The sequence below is a fragment of the Strigops habroptila genome, chromosome 4 (assembly GCF_004027225.2).
Source record: "Strigops habroptila isolate Jane chromosome 4, bStrHab1.2.pri, whole genome shotgun sequence".
In the NCBI taxonomy this organism is placed as follows: Eukaryota; Metazoa; Chordata; class Aves; order Psittaciformes; family Psittacidae; genus Strigops; species Strigops habroptila.
Genome location: NC_046358.1, coordinates 70,701,100 through 70,726,042, shown reverse-complemented (window position 1 = coordinate 70,726,042; position 24,943 = coordinate 70,701,100).

Genomic DNA, 24,943 nt, shown 5'->3' with positions numbered 1-24,943 from the left:
TCTTAAATACTTAAGGTCTCAAAGTTACAGCACAAAAGTGGGGCTGTTCAACCTGGAGAAGAGAAGCTGTGTGGAGACCTCATAGCTGCCTTCCAATATCTGATTTGGGCCTGCAAGGATGCTGGAGAGGGACTCTTCATCAGGGACTGTAGCGATAGGACAAGGGGTGGTGGCTTAAAACCAAAACAGGGGAAGTTCAGGAGAAGGAGGAAGTTCTTCCCTGTGAGGGTGGTGAGGCCCTGGCACATGCTGCCCAGAGCAGCTGTGGCTGCCCCATTCCTGGCAGTGTTCAAGGCCAGCTTGGACACAGGGGCTTGGAGCAACCTGGTCTAGTGGAAGGTGTCCCTGCCCATGGCAGGGAGGAACAGGTAAGGCTGGAACTATCGGTCCTGATCTTAAGGTCCTTTCCAACCCAAACCATTTTATGAAACCACGATTCTATGAAAAGTCTTGCAGCACTCTGGTTTCAGCCGTACTTGGCAATCTTTCCAGCTGACCTACAACTGCAGGAACAGCAGGAAACGTAACCTTCAGGATGCTCTGTTATTCTTACAAGCACAACATTTCTCATTCCTAAACGCAGTTGACTACTCTCACTAGAACCAAACTCTTCCTCCCTAGGCATGTGTCTCTGGCAGCCTTTCTCAGGAGTGGATGTAAGCGAGCGGTGAGCCAGCAGGAGAGCTGGAGGCTGGGCAGGCAGGAGCAGGGCAGGATCCCACAGTGCTGGGGCTGCTGGGGTGGAATTGCCCCTCCTCACAGGTGCTGTGCCTTGCATTTGTGACACAAACAGTGTCAATAACACACCAATGGTTTAGCTGTTGCTGAACAGTGCTTGCATGGTGTTGGCCCTTTCTGCTTCTCACTCTGCTCCCGCTGCAGGGGGGAAATTAGGGAGTGGCAGAAGGTTGGGAGAGGTAGCACATGTGACAACTAACCCGAATAGGTCAAAATGATATTCAGTGCCATATAACATCATGCTTGGCAATATACATGGGAGGGTTTGGCCTTTCCGAGGTAGCCCTTGCTCAGAGACTAGCTGGGCATTGCTCTGCTCATGGGAGGTGGTGAGGAATTGCCTTTGCAGGACTTTTTTTTTTTTTCTTTATCCTTCACTTATTAAACTTTGTTTCATTCCAAGGTTTTTACTTGCTTTTGCTCTTCTGACTCTGTTCCCATGCTGCTGCAGGGGCAGTGGGTGAGCAGCTGGGTGGGTGCTTTGCTGCTGGCCAGGCTCAGCTCCTCAGAGCTAGCAACATTTTCACAGGGCCCCATGGAAGCATCACCTTTCTCCTTGGAAAGGTGGTGGCTTTCCTCTCTGCCCTGTTGAAAACACAGCCATAGGAGACCAGTCTCCCGTTTTATTCTTTTCCTCCTTTTGCCTCTCTCTTGTCTTTCCTCCTGATTTTTCCTTCCTGGTAGCCACTACTCCTTATTCCACTACTGCACTGTTTGCTAAAGCTGGGCTTGCCTGGTTTGCTGCAGGTATCATGGCAGAGGTCACCCAGCAGTCATCGCCACCAGTGGTTCTTTGAAGGTGGATTGTATTCTTCTTGTTGAGAACTAGCATCAATTTCTAATTGTAATTTCATGTTAATATCTTAATAGATTTAATTTATAAACCACAATTTTTCCACCAAGAGTCTGATTAGGAGTGTAATCTGTAGTCTTCTTGTGCAATATTATCCTCTTTAGCCCTATTTGGAATAATTTTATTCTAAGATTTTTAATACTTAGATAAATTGTTAGCTTAGGAAAGTGCTTGTGTGAGTAACAGAGGTGACATCTTCAATGCTTTCTGGCTAGGGAAACAATAAACAGATGGGTCCTTCATCATTTTCTTTTCAGATTTTCCCCAAAGAGATTGTGCTTCTTTTTACTTTTCCTTCAGGAATACCTGTTAGAGGGTAAGAATGCTAATTAGGATTGTTAGCATGTTCTTTGCAGTTGAGTGACTACATAAAGTAAGTGAATATTAGGGAATATTTTGGTTTTTTATATAGGGACTACTCTAGACTACTTTTACCATTGGAGAGCTAAAAAGCTTTTTTTCTGTTAGTAACTGCCCTGCTATGTCCTCTTCTCTGGTTTTATTCTCTGTTTATAGCACACTTTTCCATTTGAGTGCTTATAAGTTGTCCTGCAACTTTCAGTATCTTTTCAGTATCCAGACTAATAAAATGAATTAAAATGTGACTGTGAAAACATTGTATTGAAGGGAAGTAATGAAATGAAGATGGGAAATGCCATAATAAATTATATATTTTAATAAATGACTGTACACTGTAGAATTTCAATTACAGAAAAACATACTTTACACAAGTAATTACTAAAGAAATTACTGGAGAAGCACATCCATTCATTGAATTACAGGACATAAATTCTTCCTCTGATTGCATCTTCCGTTGTGAGGAGAGCAATCACAGGCAAACACCAAGCTCTAATAACACCATCTCTTTAGGATTAGAACTTACTGCTGGATGGGGAGTGTGGACAGACTAATAAAAGGTTGTTGCTTCATGTGCACAAAGGGAATGAATGAAACTAGTTAAAGGCAAAGCAAGAACTCAGGTCGTTGGCAGGTGAACTAGCCATTTCTTGTCTTATATGTGCCTTTCAGTAGGTGTTTGAATTCAGCGGGTCTTTAACACTTTTTTGAATGCATTATGAATGCAGACAGATGGCTTGAGTGCATTTTATGTCAACAATGTAGCTAAAACCTGTAAAAAGAGAGTGGAACATACCAGTTGTATGGTAGGAAATACTGTGTTTCCCTGTCTTTGCATGAGATTGACTGAGATTTATGGTGGCTTTATAGTCCATTCTGGATGAGAGCTAATGGTCAAAATGTTTGTCATAATTCAGATGGGTAACGCCTGATCTGTAGCATCACCTCTCAGCCTCCTGGAGCTATCAGCATGGTCAATACAATCCGATCAGATCTTACCCACCTGTGTTGGGAACTTTGAAGCAGAGATTGGTGCTGCTCCAGGATAAGAAAAAGTGAGCTGGACTCTTCACAGTAGTGAATGTAGCACGTCCCAAGGCATCTTCATGTTTTGGGGTTCAGTATCCAGCTTACCTGAGGGGAAGAGGTCTCCTCTGGCCATGGTTTTCCAAAGGGGAAAGAAAATGAGAAGTGTCCTGAATGGAGGTGTGATGGAAGGAGCCTTTTTGATTGCTCTATGTTGGAAATGAGAAAAGTTGGGGGAAAAAAGCACTGAAAAAATCTGTTTTAAAGATTACATGAGAAAAGTATGCAATATATGCCATGTGATGCTGTAAGCACGAATTTAGCAAGAAGAAAAATAGAAATATAATCTCATTCAACAACAATTTAGTGTAATTGTTTCCTTGGGTGACGTGTGGACCCACTTCCTGTTTCAGTTGGTTCATGCCTGAGATCAGTCCAATAATTTAAAAGTATTTGTTTACATCTTAGATGATAAGGGTTGTATTTGGTAATAAGGTGCTGTCTCCACAAGCATGTATTTTGCAGGGTATTTTCTTTTCACCCCAGTAAATGACCTTTCCTTTTATTGTGTAACTAAAGATTTTTCTCTGCCCTGATGCTTGTATGGATTGAGTTTAGAAGTATTGATATATTTGTACCTGCTATCAAAGCAAGGAAACTTTTCCCTTTTTTCCTCTAGATTTACTCTTTATGTCATCTTTTCTTTCTTCTCAACTGGTAACATTGGGATTTTTATGCTTCCTTAATCTATTCTTACCATGCCGTGAGTTCAAGAATGTTCTCGTAGGACCTGGCTATATTTTTGTCCTAATATCATGAGTGAGTCAGTTCAGCACACGTTCTTATTACAGTATTACTCTAGTCTTCTTTTGTTTAATAAAAAATACCTGAGTTCTCTTTGAATTTCCTGTGCAAAAACAATCCATATTCACAAATCCACTGTAGCAATTTCAGAATTCATGAAACGTTTGAACATGAATATTGCACAGATATTTGTGCTTCCTACATCACAGTTACATTGATATTTGCTTGATGTTGTTATTTTCCATAAAAATGTCATGAGGAACAAATGTAAAAATCCACTAATAGTAGATGACATGAGTTCACAGAATCATGGAATCGTTTGGGTTGGATGGGACTTTAAACTCATCCAGTTCCAACACCCTGCCACGGGCAGGGACACCTTCCACTAGACCAGGTTGCTCCAAGCCCCTGTGTCCAACCTGGCCTTGAACACTGCCAGGGATGGGGCAGCCACAGCTTCTCTGGGCAACCTGTGCCAGCGCCTCAGCACCATCACACGGTTCTCATGGTATGTTACTGTCTTCCATTTGAATAAACTGCTTTTAGCAGCTCGTCTGTGAAAAAGAAAATGCTGGGAAGTTCTTGTGACAACAAGATAAGAGTAATTAATTTCAAATTAATGGTGAGCCATTAGCGATACTCATGCTAAATGCTAATATATAAATGCAGTATCCATGAACATAATTTACACCTAAGTAAACGTAAGTAAATCAAGATATTCAAGAAAGAAATTCCCCCATACCTGTTTTGAACAAAAGCTTTTTTTAAAAAAGTATCAGTCTATCTGTGCCTGTCAAACTCATCATTTGCGTTTTGCTCAGGAAGACTTTTGTAAGTGCTGCCTGTTTTGAACAAACAGGAATGATTTGTAACTCCAAACTCGAGAAGTTTTTGGAAATGCTCTGCAGTCATGCTTATTAAAGTCGATATTAATGGGATAGAGCAAAGTAATCTTACTTAGCATAAAATTTGAGTGTTTTGCATTGCATTATAAGTGCATTGAGTTGGATTAGTCCCCACGCATTCTCATACTGGAATACAATGGCACTCAAACCTTGGATAATATTCTTGTTCTATCCAGATGTTGCATTTCATCATAACTTGTTCTTACAAGGCATTTAATCCACTTCCAATTTCCAGTGTAGGCTGATCGCGGGTGTTACAGAATCCCTTGCTCTTCACAGGAGAAGTTCATCCCTGTGTCAGTACCAGCTGGATGTTCAGGGATGATGAAGACTGGACATACTCAACCTAGTGAGGTGTTGATCTCTAACCAGCACCTGTTGTCCTGTGTACTGGCCGCAGCCAGGTCTGGTGGGCCGGTTTGGCTCATGCTCCTGTGTTGAACTTCCTGATGTCTTAAAATGCAAAAGAGAAAACTGCATCACTGCTATCTGGGAGGTACCATTGCCTCTTATTTATTTATTCCTGGGAATATGACTAGAGATCGCTGATTTAGAAGCAGACTGATTGAGAATAGATACTGTAAAGGGCAAAGGGTTGTTCAAGTTTCTTTTTCTTATCTAATTCTTTCCAGCATTCTCTGGAATATAGACTAATACTCTATGAAATCAATTAAATTGTTTATAGTGTCATGTAGATGTAGCCTTAGGTATACTGTTTTATCATCATAGATTGAAATGGGTGATTTCAAGCCCATTTTTCTTTGTTTTGAATAGCTTAAATACCAGCGTAAATGAGAGAAGTGCATTTTTTATTTGTAGAAAGGAAACCACTCTGACTCCAACACAAGAGTTTCCCACTCCTGAAGCCATTAGACAACTGAAGGTGCCTCTGGCACTGCATGCTGGTAGGCTGCACAGTTCTGTTCCTGTTAAGCTGTTGTGAGCCATCGAGGTGCTAGCAAGCACAGTAAGGCCTGTATTAATAGAACAAGCCAGGACTTGTTTTCATGCTGTTGGCAATGTCTTTCAGTGCTAAGAACAAATCTGAAGATAAAAAGAAAATATTGAAGAAAACTTTTTTTTTTTTTGTAAATAGAAATTTTTATAGCAGAAAAACAAAAGGGAAAAACAATAATTGCAAAGCAAACACGTTTGTTCACATGCTTGTTTACTTGCTCTCTCAGTGAAAGCTTTGGCTTTTAGGATTTCCACATTCAATAACTTTCAGCTTCAAATTGGAATCAACTAAACTGACCTGAGCTTTATGGGGCAAAACTAATTCTAAATCTTAATCTCTATGGCAAAGGTTGGACCAGTTTGAATACAAATGTGATATAAATTACTCCATCTAAGTGCAGCACAGGCATTACCACTATTTGGCTTGCTCCAGAGGTCTGTTGCAAAAGCCACAGCATGAATTGAATGCCTTCTGCATGATGCTGCCTGGCCACAGCTCCTGCGCTGGGATAGTTGGGCTCTGTCTGTAGCGCACACCAGGAGCTGCCTGGGGCCGACAAAGTGAGGAGGAGGACAGATGAAAAGTTGGAGCATATACAATTACCTTTAACAATTCAGTTGTTTGGGCATCCAGTTCAGTTGGTCTCGTGACAGGCACTGAAGGGCCTGAGAGGCAAACAGTGAGACATCAAAAAGACAGAGCTCTCTCCCTAGCTGCCTGTCTTCAATCCCGCTTGCACTTCATCACCTTGAAAAACTTCCATCCTTGGCAGTGTTCAAGGCCGGGTTGGATGGGGCTTGGAGCAACCTGCTGTAGTGGAAGGTGTCCCTGCCCGTGGCAGGGGGTTGGAACTGGATGAGCTTTAAGGTCCCTTCCAACCCCAGCCATTCTATGATTCATTCCAGCAGTACCTGTGAGTTTGCCCTCCTGAAACCACCGAACTGCGAACGTGTTAGGATGTTTGTTAGTCTTGGAGCAGGACAGGATTGCTGGCTCGAGGGTGCTTCCATGGAGCTGTTGGAGGTAACTGGATGTGCACTAGGACTCAGCTGTAGCTGTGATATGTTAATTGAAACTCAAGTCAAGTCAGTAGGAGTTTATGGAGAAATATATGTGTAAGAGGGTGCTAGAAAGGGAAGTGTCAAGCAGTTCAGTTCATGTTTTGGAGAGCAGAGTCACTGGAAAAAATAAAGAGAATTGTGAGAAAAAAATGTGTCCTTGGTGAGCTTTGTGTTAGAAGGCAGAATCCAGGAAAATGAGCTGGGAGAGGGAGAGGGTGTGTGTTTACAGGCATGTAAACTTTGGATGGCACCTGTGGGTTAATCTTAAATAAGCTTTTGCTTTCCATTGGGCCTGCACACTCCAGAAAACCAGTTGTGTGTGTTTGCATTTATTCTGTGGATTAGGTATGTATCCTTTTCTGGCTCTTTCATGCCTCTGCTTATGCCCTGCAAGATAGTGAACATCTGTAGGATCCTGATGATATTACACTTTTACTGATTTGAAAATGAATTGAGAACTAAAGATGTCATTCCTCCATCTTTTACCAAGCACTACTTAAGATGTCAGTGTGATTTTTCTTGCCAACTCAACTCATCATTAAGTACAGAGCTTCTCTCTCATTCTGAAACCCAGATGATTGTGTATGATTTACTCATTTACGTTTTCAAAAAATGCTTCATTCTCTTTGTTTGCAGAGCTTTTGAAGAGCAGTGAAACACACAATGATGTCTTTCTCAGGTTTATTTTCTAATTAATCAAGAGTGGAGAAGAAACAAATAAACAAAGAAAACGATATAACTGGAAGTCTGCAATTGCTCTTTGTTAGTTAAAGAAATAAAGAACCTACTACCTTGAAGCATGACATGGGATCAAAACACATGTAATATTAATGGATACATTTTTATAAAAAAAAACCCCAAACTGTTAATTCTTAATGAAAAAGTAATTCTTTGACTATAGCTGTTTGGTTCTCCCCCCAAATGTTAACAGTCCCATCCTGAAATACATATATGGAGTCATATAGACCCATGTGTTTCTGTTTAGGAATATTAAACCTGACTGCAGTAGAACAAAGCCAGCTCATCATAGTATGCTATCCTTATTTTTAGGTTTGCTTCTCTTATTCAGGCATATATTTCTTTTCCTTTTTAGAAAGTCACTTCTGTAAAGATTTGCTTGAAACTTCCATTGTCAGGTGTGAGTGGCATCCAGAGAAATAAAGGTTAAAGTAGCCCCAAAGCTCACTGGGGAGGAAGTTGTGGAATGCCAGGCACAGCAAAGGCATCTTTGCATGGTTCAGGTGCCTTTGTGGGAAGAGCAAGTGGGCTCTAATGAAGGCAGGATTTGACAATTCATGAATAATCTTACTGGTGACTTTTTTCTGTATTTTGAAAATGGAAGTGGAATGATAATGATGGCTGATTTCTAGACTCCTGATGCTGATGGAGGATATGAATCAAATTGGGCCTAGTTATAAAATGACCCCCTAGAAGAAAAGTATAATCAATCTCCTAAGTGGGTTATAATCACTGAGAAATGGAGTAAAATGCTGTGCAAAAAACATCAGCTGTAGGCACAAATCTGAGGTTGGTTACTCCTGATTTTCTCACATTTTCTCCTTCTGCCTGGGTCTGTAGTTTTCTTTCAGGATGAATGTGCACTAGTCGTCTTGCTAGGTTTGTTTAATTAAGACATTTCTGAACTCAGACATCTCCGTTGTTAAACACACGTAAATACACATGTAATGTGAAAGTACTTAGTGGCAGAAAATTGAGTGGTGGAAGTAGAAAGGAGAATATCCAATATCAAAGAAGACACCCCTGGCAAAACCTTGGCCAGCATTAGAGCTTTGGTGCCATTGCAGAATCCGTGTAGCTTCGAGGCAGGAATGGCAGCAAGGGCTGGGCTGTCCTAGAGTGCTGCAACCTGGGGTGAGACCTGTGTGCGAGAGGCCAGGCCTGCAAGACTGTGACTAAGACATCCATCAAACATGGGTGGTTTCTACTGTTCTGCTTGAGCTAAACACCCAAGGAAGAAGAGAGCTTTTGCGATCAGATGAGGAAACTATATTTGATAAATTTGATATGATGTTTGATATATTGCTGATACATCAAATTCATGAAAAACTAAAGCCTTTTGTAGAAATTAGGAGGATTAAACACATGATTTGCTATTTTAAGTGTCAATTCACTGGGGATAAGCAAAGGAATTGTTAACTGAATTCTCTGCCAGCCACAAGGAGGTTCTCTGTAGTACTTCACTTGCATTGCTAATCACATGAAGAGCTGTGAAAAAGTGTCAAATGGTACCAGGGTATGATGGATGACCACTGTCAAACTGTGTGTATGGAGTTTCAGATGCTCCAGCAGTGACCTGCAGGCACTGAGTGGCATTGTTGCTAGTTTGTTTAGGTAATGTGGTACTGGAGGTATCATTTGTTGATCTAAGTAAATGATCTAATTGAAATTAAACCCACTAACATTTGAAAATAAATAAATACAGTTAGACACGTGTTCTGAAGCATCAGTGTGCAAGGTTTTCCTCCAGGAAGATGATTATTTCTAATGGGGAATGCCTATGTCTCATGAACTTAGAATTTTAGTTACAGTGCATCAAAAATTCGTTGAATGAGACTATGATGAGAAGACGCAAGGTAGAGCCCAAGGAACAGAGATAAAGAGAGAACAGTATTTGACAGAAAAGTGAGTGGTCTTATGAGAATTATTCAGTATAAAAAAAAAAAAAGCCAAAATGAATGAGCTTCACGTAAGGATGGGAAATAATCTATTTGTTCTAAGAGTTAAATTTGTTCTCGTTTAAGGAGTATAGGATGGTTTGCCAAACAAATTATTTAGTAAGAACATCCCATATAAAAGCACCATAACTCTTTTCAGAAGTAATAGTTTTTATCATTATCATTGATTCAGGAAATCAGAATAAATATCTTTGCTTATTAGCATATTATGTAGATGATTTTGAAAGGCTGAAAGCTGTTTACTATTTCATGCCCAAAATAAAGTAGTTCTGTCACCTCAGAAAAAGAATTGAATTGATCTGTTAGGGCTGACAAACAGGCAGTAAGTAGTGTGCTGTTTCCAGAGCTTGGAAGCAAGTCAGCTGAAGTTTTGAGTCTGAATGAATATTCTGCCTGCAAGTATAATCAGCACAGAGCTGTAGTAGGTATACTGTTATACACAAAGTCAGAAGGCTCAGGACAGCAACAGGTAAAAAGTATTTGGTGGCAAAGAAACATGAGACCAGCTACTGTCCTTGCTGTTATAGCCACCTTTGTTCAGCTATGGAAGCATTAGGAGTAAACAATGCTCATCCCTAATGCCTTGGGCCTGATTTGTATATGTTTCTTTAAAGAAGTTCTTTCAAATAGGCTCTCCCAGGTGTCAGCTGTGTAAAGAAGGAAATTATCTTACTTTGTTTTGTGAAATCTGGTTCATTTTTTCTCTTATTCAGGTTTTTCACATACTTTATTACAGATGTGACTTAGGCATGGATGGTGACTTGAGCATGGTGTGGTTTCAGCTCATACCAACTCAGGTGTACATCCCCAAACCACCACCCCAATACCCCTATCTTTTTTGGGGCAGCAGACTGTCTTTAACTGATGTGAAACCACACTTTGGTTGCTTTTCTAGCCTGAGATGTTTTTTTCTCACTGGCACATGCTCAAATATACATTTTCTTGTTTAAGTGAGTAGTTTGGTATTCTGTATTCAATGGTACAAAATGTTCCACCACTGCTGCAGTAAAATTTTTTCTCATGGCATGATATGGGATTCTTCTGAGTAACTTCAAAGACTAAAAGTCAAACTAAAATTCTGCTGAGATTCCTTTCAGGTATTTATTGATTTTACCAAAGGTGGTTTTAAATTGAAAAGTGAAATGAAAGACCAAGTGCAGAGATGAGATGATTTTAATATGAAGAGGGTGAGAGCAAGATTTTGGAATCAGATAAAGTGGCACTTCCCATGATCTGATCTATTCCATGGTATACGGACTATGTGAATGAAACTAAGTGGGCAGGAATACGCTCGTTCAGTGGAACCGCTGTCTGGTGCTGCTGTTCAGTTTTGTAAAGCTCAGCAGTGCTATTGAAGGTGGGTGCTGGTGTGGTTTCTAATCACACAGTGCTGTTGAAGAGACAAGTGTCTCAAAACTGCATGAAGAGGAAGAAACAGTTCCTAAAAGGGACTGCAAGTCCCAGGCAGTTCATTATTCAAGGTTCATCAATATTAACAGCAGATTTTTGAAAGTTCATAATTCATATTACTTCCAAAGTCAGACCTGTGTGTTAGTATGAGCAAATTAACGTTTGCTCCCCATTGAGTGTGATTAATGGGGTCTGATTCCTGTGATCTCTTTGGTACCAGTTAGCCTCGGTTGTGCTGGCTGTGAGGCAGTTCGCTCGATCTTTGCACAAGAGAGAAGTACACCTTTTTTATTGTATAGCTTATATTGTTTGAAACAACAGTTTAAATGTACTGACAAAGTAATTCCACTAAATACCTACAGAGGAAGTCCTCTACTGATATAACTATATAGCAACAGTATCTCTAAGATGTATTAGTCCTTTGTTTCTCACATTTGGAGGCTCGGTGTCATCTGCATTAACAGGTGAAGGAGCTGCTACAGGCAGCCATCAAATGATGCCATTTGTCATTTAAAGGAACTCTGCTGTCTTATTTTGGCTTGTTGCCTTCTCTTTACCCCATCTAGCACTATCCACGTCGCTGTGTGAAACAAGTGATGGCAGAGGGGCGAGGTCAGTGCCTGTTCGTATGAAGAAATGAAGAATCTTTACAGCTCTCTAACGAATTACTCTGAAAAGCAAACAAAGGGCAACTCGTTCAAGACCTGATTTTTGCCGCCCTTGTTGCTGAACAGTAAATTTCCCTGAACTGGGTAACCTGACAGGTTTATGCGGGGCAGACCTAGTTGGAAAGAGTCAAGGTAAAACACTAACCTGCCCTGAATACCTGAATTAACCTACATGCATTCCTGCCTCCTATGCTGCAGTAATGATAAGGATACCGTGAGTTCCAGGACAGGAAGGAAAACAAAGCAGCAAGCAAGCTTACCAGGCAGCAACAATGCCAAGGGTGGTCTGTGTCAGTGTCTGTTTGTTATAGAGGAATGTGTGATATAAAGTAACAGAATAAAGCAGCAAAAATCAAGGCAGCTTTACTGCTTCTACAGCTACATTGTGTTTCAAATACAGTATTTCTTAAGAATTTTGTACAATATCTTTGATTTTTATATTCTCCAGTGCTGGAGTATGCAGGTAGATATATTGTCCAAAGATGGGCAACGGAGCTGGTGAAGGGTCCGGAGCACAAGTCTGATGAGAGACGGCTGAGGGACCTGGGGGTGTGCAGCCTGGAGAAGAGAAGGCTCAGGGGGGACCTTATCGCTCTCTATAACTACCTGAGAGGAGGATGGAGGGAGGTGAGGGTCGATCTCTTCCCCCAAGTAACAAGTGATAGGACAAGAGGTGATGGACTTGAGTAACACCAGGGGAGGTTTAGACTGGATATTAGGAAACATTTCTTCACCGAAAGGATTGTCAAGCACTGGAACAGGCTGCCCAGGGCAGTGGTGGAGTCACCAACCCTGGAGGTATTTAAAAGACATGTGGATTTGGCGCTTAGTTACGTAGTTTAGTGGTGGGCTTGGCAGTACTGGGTTAACAGTGGGACTTGGTGATTTTAAAGGTCTTTTCCAACCTAAATGATTCTATGAGTCTATGATAGTGTAAATTCTCCATTTCTTTTACTATAGAGATAGTATTAGCAAGGCAACAGTTAATATTTCTGTATATGTGTATTCATGCTGAGGTACATAAATTCAACTTATACTACAGCATCTATTATTTTCTGGTGATGTGCCTGTTTATCTCTTGTGTTGATTAATGCTGCTGCAGGTCATGATCTGTCATGTTTGTATGAATTTTTCTTTATTACCTTGAAAATTCATGTTATAGTAAAAAGATTTTAAGTAAACTACTACTACTTATGTTTCTATGAGAGTATCTTAAGAGGATATTATTTATAGTGCCTATTAGCTTTTTACCAGTTCATCTCCAAATTGTTGTTTGCAGAGGAAAAGCAAATGTAAAGCAGCTGTGAGAACTTCAGACTACAGGTTTGCTACCCTGAAAGAGCATCAGCCTCCCAGCTGCTTTCTCTTTGTTAGCTTTGTGCACATAGTTATTTTGGATAGAATTATGAAAAAGAGATATGTCTATGTTTTCCTTACTTATCTTTATAACACAAATGGTAAGTAGGAAACTAGCTTGTAGGAAGTTTTCCTTGGTTTTTTCCATATCATCTCAAGAATAAATTTTGGATTTTTTAAAAGGAGAAAGGCATTCACTTTCAAATCTGGAAGTAGCTATTCTGTCTTAATCTGCAGTGAAATAAAAAGCTAGTTAGAGACAAAAGTTTTAACTTGCGTGAAAAAAAATGAGGTGTGTGTCTGAATTATGTACTTGGCAGATTGTGGTGAGACTGAGAGGCAGATTCTGTGGCATAATTTTATTGAGTTTTTTTCAGTGAAGAATCTGGTTCTCTGTTTACTGCCTTGGCAGAAATTTACCTGTATATTATGCATAATAAGAAATCAGAATGGGCTCTGCAGCTGGTAGCATCTAGGGGAAAGCTAGGCATCTTCTCAGGAATCTTTACTAAAATTGCTGTACTTCTGCCAAAACCAGGTACTAAAGGTTCTGCACGTCTTCAATGGCAATGGCTGGATTGGTGTGTGTGGCTAAGAACATCAGTGCTTACGTGTGAACTGACATTCTGGATAAGAAATGACTTACACCGTATTTGGTTCTAATCACCTACATTATATCCATGGGATTTGAGGAGTTGAAAATACATCTATTAGAAATGTTAGCAAATAAGTAACTTGATAGTATTTATTTATACAGTTCAGCTAAAGCTCAAGATCTAAAGATAATTTTGATATTCTGTCTCCTTTTTATTGCTCTTGATTTTTAGAAGAGTTCCATGCAAGAGAGAAGGTTTCCTGCTGTGACTTCCAGATGGGAGTTTACATTATTCTTCAAATACCTAGTTACCATTTTTCCTATTAACGTACCCAAAATGTTTTTGGCACAGATATTCCCTTCATGGATTAGTACTTTTTTGGGGGGGTTTTTTGTCATTAGAGATAATGCACTGTATCAGTCTGGAAACATACAGGGAGATTTGCCTGAACAAGGAATTCAGAGCTGGATCGAGTATGTCCTTTTTTTTTTGAGGAACATAATACAGCAATGTTCAGATGAGGTGATAGAAGAGCTAATTTGACAAGATTATAAAAAGTGTACCCAGCCTTGACTCAGCTCTGTAGAACTGGGGCTTTTTTTGAGATTTCTTGAGATAATAGCATCGGTTCTACTGACAGGTGTTGCACTTTTGGTAAGTTTTGAAGTTCAGGGTGCTAGATACATTTCTCTCTAAATGCTTATCTGTTGGACAGCTTAACACTGACAATCTTCTACCTTCTCATGATGGAAAACTTTCAAGAATTAACGAGTCCTTCAGTTTTGGGTTTCCTATCTCTCTTGTGCTGGTATGTGCTTCAGCTTCGTAAACCTTATTTTTATAGCAGACTATTACAGTCATGTAGAGTTAAAGCATGCAGTTAATGAGGCTGTACAATATATTTAATTCAAGCAAAGTATTGTCTGCAAAGTGATCACAGGCTCCCTGATGCCTGCTCTGTGCTGGAAGTGTGACACTGTTTCCTTTAGTGCCAGATGGCAGGTCAGTTGTAATCCATAGTTACCATACACATCCTGTGTACTCAATAGTTCATTCTACAGGATGTGTCAGAGCCTGGATCTATGCACATTTGTAGTGTTTTGCTCTGCATTTCATTAAAGCTCTACCATACTGGTTACGTCTGCAATCCCAGTATAGTTATTAAAAGCCAAGCAATTCAATGGGCAGAACCTTGAAGCAGAACCTCGAAGCAGAACCTCGAAGCAGAACCTCATTCAGCCCTTGTATCTCCACCTGCCAGTAGCATTTTATTACAGCATAGCGAAAACTGGACAGCAAGTAGACTATGAAATTATCAACTGCTGCAGGCACACTGCTGCAGGCAGCTGCATATCAGTATTGGGGCAGTTGGGTAGCTATGGGGGGGAACATTTCAGGATGTCTTGTCTTAGTGATCTGCCCATGGCACGACTGACAGCAATATGCATGAGGCTGATGAAACATTCGGAAGGGAACATTCTGACAATGCCTACAGCAAATATAATGAGAACTATTGTTTTCTAGTAGCAAATAAAATTTGCAAAACCAAGGAGTGATAAAGACAAGAAGTCAGAAGACAACATTGTGAATTCTTTATAATAAAAACCTGTAGTGGTTACTTCAAAATGGTTGAACCCCTAGCACCAGCCACCTGTTAGCTAAGATTTTCTTTCGGTTCTTGCCACTCCCATAAAGAAGAAATCAGATTCATCATCTAGGGAAGATAATAACTATGCCATCTCAGGCAAGATTATATTTTCCTTGTCAGGGTAAATTTATTAAGCAGCAGAATATGTAACAGGCACAAAATGATACCAAATGCTAAGGAACAGGCACCCTTCCAACTCTCTGCAGCTGAGCAGGAGGAGGACATTATTAATCTGTGCCTTATTCTTCTTTCTTTTTTCCCAACCTCCTTGTGCTTCTGAAAGAACAGGTTTTCTGCACTGTGAGTAGACACCATTTACAGTCTGCAATTAAATGATCACACCAGCAGCTCGATGTTATGTGTCCTTATTCTTTAGTTTCTTCTTGGTATTTTTATTTTTAAGAAGTCCTGTTTTGGAACAAAGTGCTGGTAAATTGATGCTGCCTTCATGTGCAGCTACAACTTGCTTAAGTATCCTGGAGCCTGCTGAGGTCGATGAGAAGATTCCTGTTGACTTCTTAGAGTTTGAACAAGGCTTTGACTGCACATAATATTTTTATTGATATTTAAAGTTAGGAAGAAACATCACACACTAGGTCAGCTACCATAAGAAATGCAAACACTGACTTCACTTGCTGATAGTTTTAGAGAGATTTAAGTTAATTATTGTTTATTATGTAATACTTTGATCTAGAACATGAATTAAATTAAATATTCTCGTCCCACTGCAGCACCCAGAAGTAAAGAAGAGCTCAGCATTTACATGTTCTGTCTCTTCTATTGATCTCCTGGGCACCCAGCATAGGTCCTTTCACTTCTCTGTGCTTCTTCCTGCTTCCACAGGGTGACTCCATGAAGTCAGGTAATAGCTGCCTGGGGCAAAGATTGATTTTTGTAGGCTTAGAGCCTGGTATAAAGGAGTCACGTACAACTACTGCTCACATGTTTTGCAATACTAAAAAGGCTTGTTATGTTATTAAGCTGATTGACATTTTAAACACATGACCTAGATGTTACATTCCTACTGCGTTCTACAGGACTTTTTCATCAGAAATTCCATCAAGCCCCAAAGCTTTTGATGTGCAGTGGATGAGCTGTCACAAGATCCAGTAATGCTGCAGGTGATACCAATTCAGACACGTAGGTAGCTGTTGCAGTCCTAGCAGTATGCTTATTAGTAATAGCAGCAGTGCTTCAGGCTCAAATATAAATCAATCTGGGTGGTTGGATTTACAGTTAGAAAGGGACAGTCCACTCCACACAATTCTTTCACATACAAGTGCAAGTCTGTGAGAGCAGGGCCATGGCGGAACAAATGTGAAGGGTATCAGTCTAGTGGAACTGAAAGGTAATGAGTGTTTGTAGTTCATCCTATTTCATGACATATCCCTGCCAATGATACAGTAGTTCAGTATATGGAAAACGATTAAATGTCTTGAGTGCTCCATAAGCATTGTTTTCTGCTTTTATTTGAAAAAGCTTTTTTTTTCTTTTTTTCTCTGCTTGAGTTAGGTCAATAGAAAAACTCCCTGTGATGTAATCAATAAAGTAAGAAAAAGTGAAAAGGAGAATTTCAAAGAATCTGGAAAACTCCTATGCATTGGTCAATAGTTTCAATGTTTTTGGTCAGGTGGTGTTACCATCCCACCACTCAGACCTATGATACCTGTACCCAATATGAAGTTATAAGAGAAAGACTAATGTGCTTCGCTAGTAGAAACACCATGGAATTAACAGTCATTATCTTTTTCTACTTTATCCCTCAAATGTGTGCATAGATATTGTGTAGAATGATGATATCAACTTGCTGTGGTTTCCTCAAGATTGATCTCTCCAAAGCATTGTTACTCTTCTGACTTCCAAACACAAAACTTGGTGTTCATTTCCAGTCATTAGCTGACAGTTATGCCCTAAGCCTCAGCTAATGTAATTCCAGGTAAACAGGTGGAACCATAAACAAAATATTATCCCTTTAACATCTAAGTGAATTATGCTGCTATTTAATCACTTCATTTAAAATTAAGTTTATGATTCATAGAAGTAATAATGCACAACAGATGGATTGTTACTGCTGCTAAATGGTGGGATATGTAACATTCCTTCAGCTTGATAGAACGTTTATGGTTAGTCACTAGATGTTTGTTGAAGAATTGACAACGCATGTATTACAGTTCCAGTAGTAATGACATGGTGCAGTTACTCTGTGTTACAAGAGAAGTGGTGGGGTTTTAACACCGTCTGAAGAGGCAAAAGTGTAAACTCATAAAGAAGATAGATCTGCACATTTCGTGGAATTTTGTATGTAATTGAAGATTACTTTTTTTTCAGGTTTGCCCCTTCAAATTTAGCTTTATGTTTGTTTTGGGGAAAATGCTATTGCTAATGCGCTGGATATGTATGAAAGAGAGAACGGTAATAATTTTTATTTCTGGAAAATGAGATGAAAAAGTGAGTGAAGCTCAATTTAAAAACAAACCTGCAGCTTTTCAAAAAGGGTTGATTCAAGAGAATCTTCAAGGTAAAGGATTCAAGAGAATGTATGAATTCTGAAGTGTTTGCTGAGTTGAGAACTCTGGAATGTTCTCCAAGTTCTGTTGTGCCTGGAAACTCACTATAAAAGCTCTCAGATTCGGTCAATACTTCACAGATTCTTTGTATAGCTGGGTCAAGTGTCAGCTGAGAAGCTTTCATAGAAAGAGCAGACTATAGATTTAAAAGTAAAAATGTCTGTAACCTTTATAATGAACAACATAGAAATCACTGAGGATACTTACACTGAATCTGGTGGTTCTAAACCTTCTTCCTATATTGTGGACCAGAAACTGAGCTTCTCAGAACTAAACAATATTTATTAAAAGATGATAAAAAAATAAAAAAAACCATTGAGTTTGTGACATAAAAGGGTCTCTCAATACAAACCACTGTAGATACACCATTGCCTGCATAACAACTCTAATATTTTAATGGTTAGGAGTATCACATTATACGTTTGCCGAGGAGGCCATTAGGAAAAGATATGGTGAAGGGTGCAGTCCCAGTTCCAGGCAGCATGTCCTGGCTGTACTCTGAAATGCACCTCGCTCCTCATTCCTGACTATCTCAGCACAGCATACACTGGAGGATGGAGTGACTCCATCCCCACCTGCATACTCTGTTTCCCTCCAGGGGAAACTTCAAGAGATGTTGTGTTGACTAAACCCCACTCCAGAGCAGCAGTTATTTTATGTTTATGTTTGGAAGATCTCAAGGCTTTGGAGAAAAGAGTGAATTTGTTTAGGAAGGGAGCTTATTCTTTTCTCCTGAAGAGTCCATCCTCACCATAAAGAGATACGGATATTTCCCTGGTCTAGGCCCCTTCTTTCCTTCTTCACTTTCCCTTCCCCAATATATGGCTGAAGTACTGTACATACTCTATGGTTGTTAATTAGACTTTCTGATGATTTTAAAAAAGGATCTTTCTGATCAATTCCCACATTCCTGGTCATTCCAGTGACATGTTTTCATTTGTGCAGAAAAAAACATAATACAGTTCCTGAAGTGTACTGTGTAAGAAATTTGATCCCCCAACATTAATAAAATTATACTTCCATTCTTATCCTAGGAGATCTCTCTTGTTTATTCCCAGGTAGTTGACACTAAGTGTATTTTTCAATGCAGAAATTGATTTTAATGCCAGCAGCTCAGAGTATAGTGTAACAAATCCTGAAGGTGATCTGTTGCAGAGTATAAACGGGTTTCTGGTTCTCAATGCCAAAGGACATATGTAAGAAGTTCTCTGATACTAAAAGTTAAACTTTTGAGAGCTTTGCAGTATATTTTGGCAGTGTTATTGCAGGAGACATGCTTTAAACCCAATATGTTTATGGGTATCTGAAACTACAAATGCCTTTTTTTCATTACAGTTCAGAAGGCAGAGTAGACTATATTTAGCGGTGTTATTGTAAAAAAGATATATACCTGCCCTACAGCAGTTAAACATTCCAATCTTTCTGTAGATGTACCTTTTTTGGCTTTTATTTTTGTGTTTTTGTTGTATAGCAACTGAAAGGGGGCATGTTGGATTGTGTTGCTGAAAGCAGGGCAAATATAAAGCCAGAAAATTACGTTAAATGAGGTGGATAGAAGTTGCGACATTCACATGCTGTTTGCCTATCCTTTTACAAGGTCTGGTTTTATTCTAAAGACTTGGTCTGATTCCTAGTACAACCTTTATTCTAGCCTCTCAAGTGCTACTTGATTGCAGGTCAGTAATTTGCAGGAAAAAAATCTATTCATGTCTCTTAAATCTTCATTATCGTAGTGTCTTAACATCTTCTGGTAGCACATTGAACTGTGATTACCATTTGTCATATATACTTGTGGCTCTTGATCTCTGCAGAGGGAGGCTTGTATGTACAGTTGGGTCGGGGATTTAAAGATGGAGTCAGCTTGTATAGCGTCAACTTAATTCCCCTCGGACAAGATGAATTTGCTTTCTCATCTAATGTACAGGTTGTGTACTTTGTACTTTGATCAGAACTTCAAATTTTGAAAGGAGAGAGGAAGAGATTTATCATCCTTTAATGAAAAACATTCCTCTTTTGTGAATGCAGTTGCTTTACAGTATAGGAAACTGGTTCAAAATGAGGCCTTTGTGCTTGTGCTGTAATGTCATAAATTCTTTTGATTGCTTTGATTCATTGTCTGTCTTCTGTAGCTCCTTGTCCTCTTCAGGACCTTATTTTCCTTATGCCATTTCTATTGTAGAACAAGGTGCAAAGGACATAGGAGAGTGAGACAAGTTGTGCTGTTAAGTCCTTCTGCTGAAGTTTTACAATGACTATTGTATTATTGCTCAGAATCTCTTTAGTGGAGAAACCCATGCCACTTTCTTGTGTGTGGCCAGAAGTTCTCCCTGGGCCTTGAGATTAACTAAGAGGAAATAAAAACCCTACAAAAATCCAAATGCGCAAATCTGAAGTGGGTCGGTGTGTTCATTTAGGAACAATGTACATCAAATTACTAAAGCTTAACTTCAATCATAATTCTCTATCCTTAAATTCAAGTATTTAGGACTTGTTTTTCAAAAGATGTGTTTAGAGCTTTCAAAAATAACAGCAATCATGGGTGGATTCACAGGCTTTCTGCAGCCAGCAGCTGTGTACTTCCAGCAAAGCTTGGGGAAGTCTGATCACGCTTCAAAGGCCATTGCTGACGTCCCAGGATGAGCTCATTCTAAAACAGTGCCCTAATTCCTGTCCAGTCTTTTCCCTATAAATCTTTCTGTAGTTTCTTTTGCAGAACTTGAAGGAAAGAGTCTGGTCAGCTCTGTTAAAGCCTTCTAGAAATTAGATTTTATTTGCCCAAATACCTACGAGTAAGCCTGGAGAAGAGTGAATTATAAAGATTTAGGATACATTTTTAGCAATCACAGAAATCATCAGTCCCTACAACTTTTGCAAATCTTGACAGCTGTCTTCAATATTGTCATCAATATTTATGATTGAAACTGTAAGCTTTTAATACCAGTATTCACATAAACCAGTGAGCCCCAACTGCGAAAGTTCAGTTTATCACTGAATGGATTCAAGGGATAATCTTTCCAGATAGTTAAACAAAAGTAATTATCTAAATGGGAATGAAACCATCCTGGAAAGACACATCTTAGTGCAGTTGCAGAGAAATATTGAATAATTTGCAGTTTCCAAAAAGTGAAAAAATCTTTTGAAAAAAAAAAAATTCTGTAAAGGAAAATTCTTGCTTATCCTTTTTCGTTGTATTCCCCCATGAAATGGGGAATAGGTGTTGAACTTAAAGGTCTCGGTTAGAAGCCCTATTGGTCTTTTCCTTTTGGATCATAGAGAGGTACTTAGACTAGTACTTCATGAGATTTAGCTGCTTAAAAATTCAGTTGTCTAAAATAGAGTTTCTGTGCTTGAAAAATAAAAAGCCCTTAGTTTTCTCACATCAGGAAAACCATAGTTCAAAGGTAAGAATAAACATTAATTCAGTCATTAGTCACTACAGTTTTGCCCTTAACTTAAAAAGTAATCCCAGTCATCACATAATGAGTTTTTTGTTCATGTTTATGCATTTTAGGAAGTTTGTTTGCAGATTGTGTTTGCTTGTTGTGCTGCTGCATTTGAGAACCGATGTGTTAGTGTTACATCTGAGGGATTGGTCTTGCTGCTTGTTTGCTTTTGAAATTTTGTGTTATTTTTACCATGAATCTTAAAATTTGGAGATATCAGAATTAGCTTCCTCTCTGAATAAGAGATTCTCCAATATTCCTGGAAACAGGACGTAACTTGGTGAGTTTTCAAAGGAATGTAGTTGCAAGGAAGAGCAAAAATGGCCAGAGAGTACTAATTATTTATATAGGTTGAATTGTTTCTAGTCTTCTTAGTCCTCCAAGCCTGTGTCATGTGGAAAGAATAGATGGACAGATGATGTTAAATAAAACATAATTTGTACAGTTCCTCTGTCATTTAAAATTAATTTGTAAAATCTCTGGGAAAGAGGGGTGTGTTAGCAGTATGCTGACAGGAGGTTTACAGTATCTGTAGTAACTTCAATCTTGGAACGATTTTATTTCCTCAGTAGAAATAGGATGGCTTCCCAAAGAGAAGTAAACTGTTCTGAATAGCTAAGAACCTACCTAATAGCATACAACTGAATGCCACGAAATAACATGAATTACACAGCTGTGTTATAGGATACCCCCACTTCCATGATTTTCAACCTCATTACCTATTCCTGTCATTATTTGTACATTCTTCTTTTGTTCATCTATCTAAAACCATTTAAATTCTTCAAGGAAAAAAAAAAAGGGCAATTTATATGAAAACAGCGTTCATTCTTTAGCGTCATATGCATTTATCAGATTTATTCCCTGCAATCATATGAGTGGCAAGCCCATATTTAGTGATGGCACAAAGCTCTTTAGGCTTTACATAAGCCTCCTGCAGCTGGATGCCACCATCACAACTGTCCTGTGCTAGTCAAGCAATTGAAGGGAAATCAGGCATGAAAGAGGGGGAAATAAGTTCAGTGTGTTGAGAAATGATGTCCAGTACTTTTATATATTGGTTGCCTGGCACAGTTTATAACTTGCATAGAATAAAAATTGGGTATTTCTTCAGTCTCTCTGCCACCCTTGGGTCATTAGAAACAAATACATGCACCCTGAAGGCTCTGAATAGAAACCAGACCACCTGTGTCCCTAACCAGAATCTGTGCTCATGATAGCAGGATTTATAGAGCTAATATCAAATGCTCCTCCTATTACACAGCCTAACAGAGCTAGTGAAAGAGACTTATATTTTGTTCACTCATGGGGAGAATAAGCCATGATCAAAAAATCATAGTTCCTAGAAAAGTAGTCTAGGGAATTTCCTTCTGTATTTCTGACCATTTTCTTTTCAGAGACATGTTTTAATAGCATTAAACCTTTTGTATTTTTACTACATTATAACATGATGGGGTGACAAATCAAAAATTGACTTATACTGCTGGGACATGTGTCCTTTATGCAAAACTCTGATTTCCTAAATGTAGATTGAAGAAAAATTTTGCTATCAATCAATAGTAGTGTCCAGATATTCTGCAGTGCAATAAGTGACACATTTCTTCACAAAGCAGTTGCTGAATCTGTGAGAAAACTTCTACTTTAGCTGTGCTCTTGGTTGTTAATAAGGATATTGTAGAATTGCTTATTGTAGAAAATACAATAGACCAGGAAACCGCTAGTTAAAATCTGCTTATGTTAAGCTGAAATATAAAGGAGGCAAATTTTCTGTTACAAAAGCTGAAGCTGGGAAAAAATCAGTAGTGGAAGAGAGTGAGCCAGGCACTGTGAGCTCTTGAGTCTCCTCTCCATAAAATGTAAGTCTTCAGAACATTTTTTAAAAGTAAGACTAAATAAATAACAATGTTAATGGGAAGTGAAATATGATGTGCTGTTCGTACCAGTGATAAATCAGGTGATCTTAAGGTATTACTATTGAGAAGGTAACTGAGAAAGACTTTAATCACTGTAGATTTCAGAAATATAATAGAAATATAAAAAATATTAATAGAACATTAATAGAAAATTATTCATTTGGGTGCAGAACTAATGATCTGTCCACACCTTTATGCAAAAATTCTAAGGTCAGTGGAAGTTATTAAACAATGTGTCTGTGGTTTGCAGTGAAGGGGAAAGTGCCAAACTGATGCATTCAGAATTGCAAGGAAACTTTACGTGTGATCTTGGCATAACAAGTACAAATGTGCTAATTAATTTGCTTATAACTCAGGCTTGAAGATAACATCAATTTGGAGAAGTAGAATATTAAACAGGAAAAAATGGATGATATTTAGGGCTGTAATGATAGAGATAGGATGAAACTATAAGAATACAGCATGTGAGGTCAGGAAGATCTGTTGAAGTTGGAGACTCTGCAATTATAATCAAGAGCCAAATCCCGACCACTGTGCAAAGGTGTCTTGCTGATCAGAAGGAAACTATTAGCTGCTGTGTGATATAAAAGTTCAAAAATGTACCTGTGATTTGAGGAGCTGCGGCTTTACAGTGGAAATTAATGACTTCATGAAAGACACTACTGGACTGAATTAAGTAGAAATACCTCTTCATGTGCACATGTGCTTTCCTTTGTAGTATGTGGATATTATAGGTATGTGCAATAACTTTATGGGCGACCTAAAAGATTTAGCACTACTTCACGCTTATGTTTTAATTGCAACTGGAGAAAAAGCCATTCTGGTGTATAAACATTCTGTGGTATTGGTACATAAACATTATTCTCTTACTAAATCCAAAATGCTACACTGTACCAGCTACTAGGAGGAAAATTAACTTTATTCCAGCTGAAACTAGGACACATTCCTATATCCTGGGCCTGACCTGGGTTTGCATCATCTTAGTTGATGCAGATCACCCCACTTGCTCCATTATGCAGCTTTCCTGCTGTCAGAGGAAAGAGGAGCTGTGAGGCTCTAGCAAGCTCTGTACAAGGTGTCTTCTTGCTGTTGTATCAGAGCAGGCTTTGAAAAGCAGCCTGTGGCACTGCAGCACAACTGGAAGGAGATGATCAGTGTGGCTGACAGAACAGGAGAAAATTACTTTTGCATCACTCTCATGTTGCTGGGCACTGCCAGGAAGTGTGGCTGTGCTACAGCCTGTCAAGTGTGTTTAACTACAGCTAAACAGCAAGAGCCCAGGACTTGAAATATCCAGTGTTAGAAGCTATACTGAACACTGTGAATTTTAATTGAATCACTGCTGCTCAAAGTCTACAAGATCTGTGAACACAGGCTAACTGTTAGTGTGGTCCTCAGTGAGGAGTTATCAGACAGAAAGTTGCAAGAAAGCAAGTCTGAGAAAATAGAAAAAAATAGTAGTGTTTGTGTGAAATAGATGGTGCAGTGCTGCTACTGGACAACTATAAGTCTGGGAAGCTGAAATATTAACCCAAATATGCTGTGAAGGAACTAGTAGACACTCAGGACTGCAATGATTCTTTAGGAATGCCTGCCATGTGATACAACAATTAGCCAGTTTTAACATTCCAATGGTTTTATTATACTATTTGCATTTGCATCTAGATGGCCATCTAGATGGTCTACATGACCCAGGCCACACCTGGAGCACTGTGTCTAGTTCTGGGCTTCACAGTAAAGAGGGACATGGAATTATGGAAAGAGTCCAGCAAAGGGATACAAAGGTGGTGAAGGGACTGGAGCATCCTCCTAATGAGGAAAGGCGGAGAGAGCTGGGGCTGTTCACCCTGGGAAAGAGAAAGCTCAGGGGGTCTTACCAATCTATCTAAATACCTGAAGGGAGGGTGTAAAGCTATCAGAGCCAGGGTTTTCTTAGTGGTGCCCAGT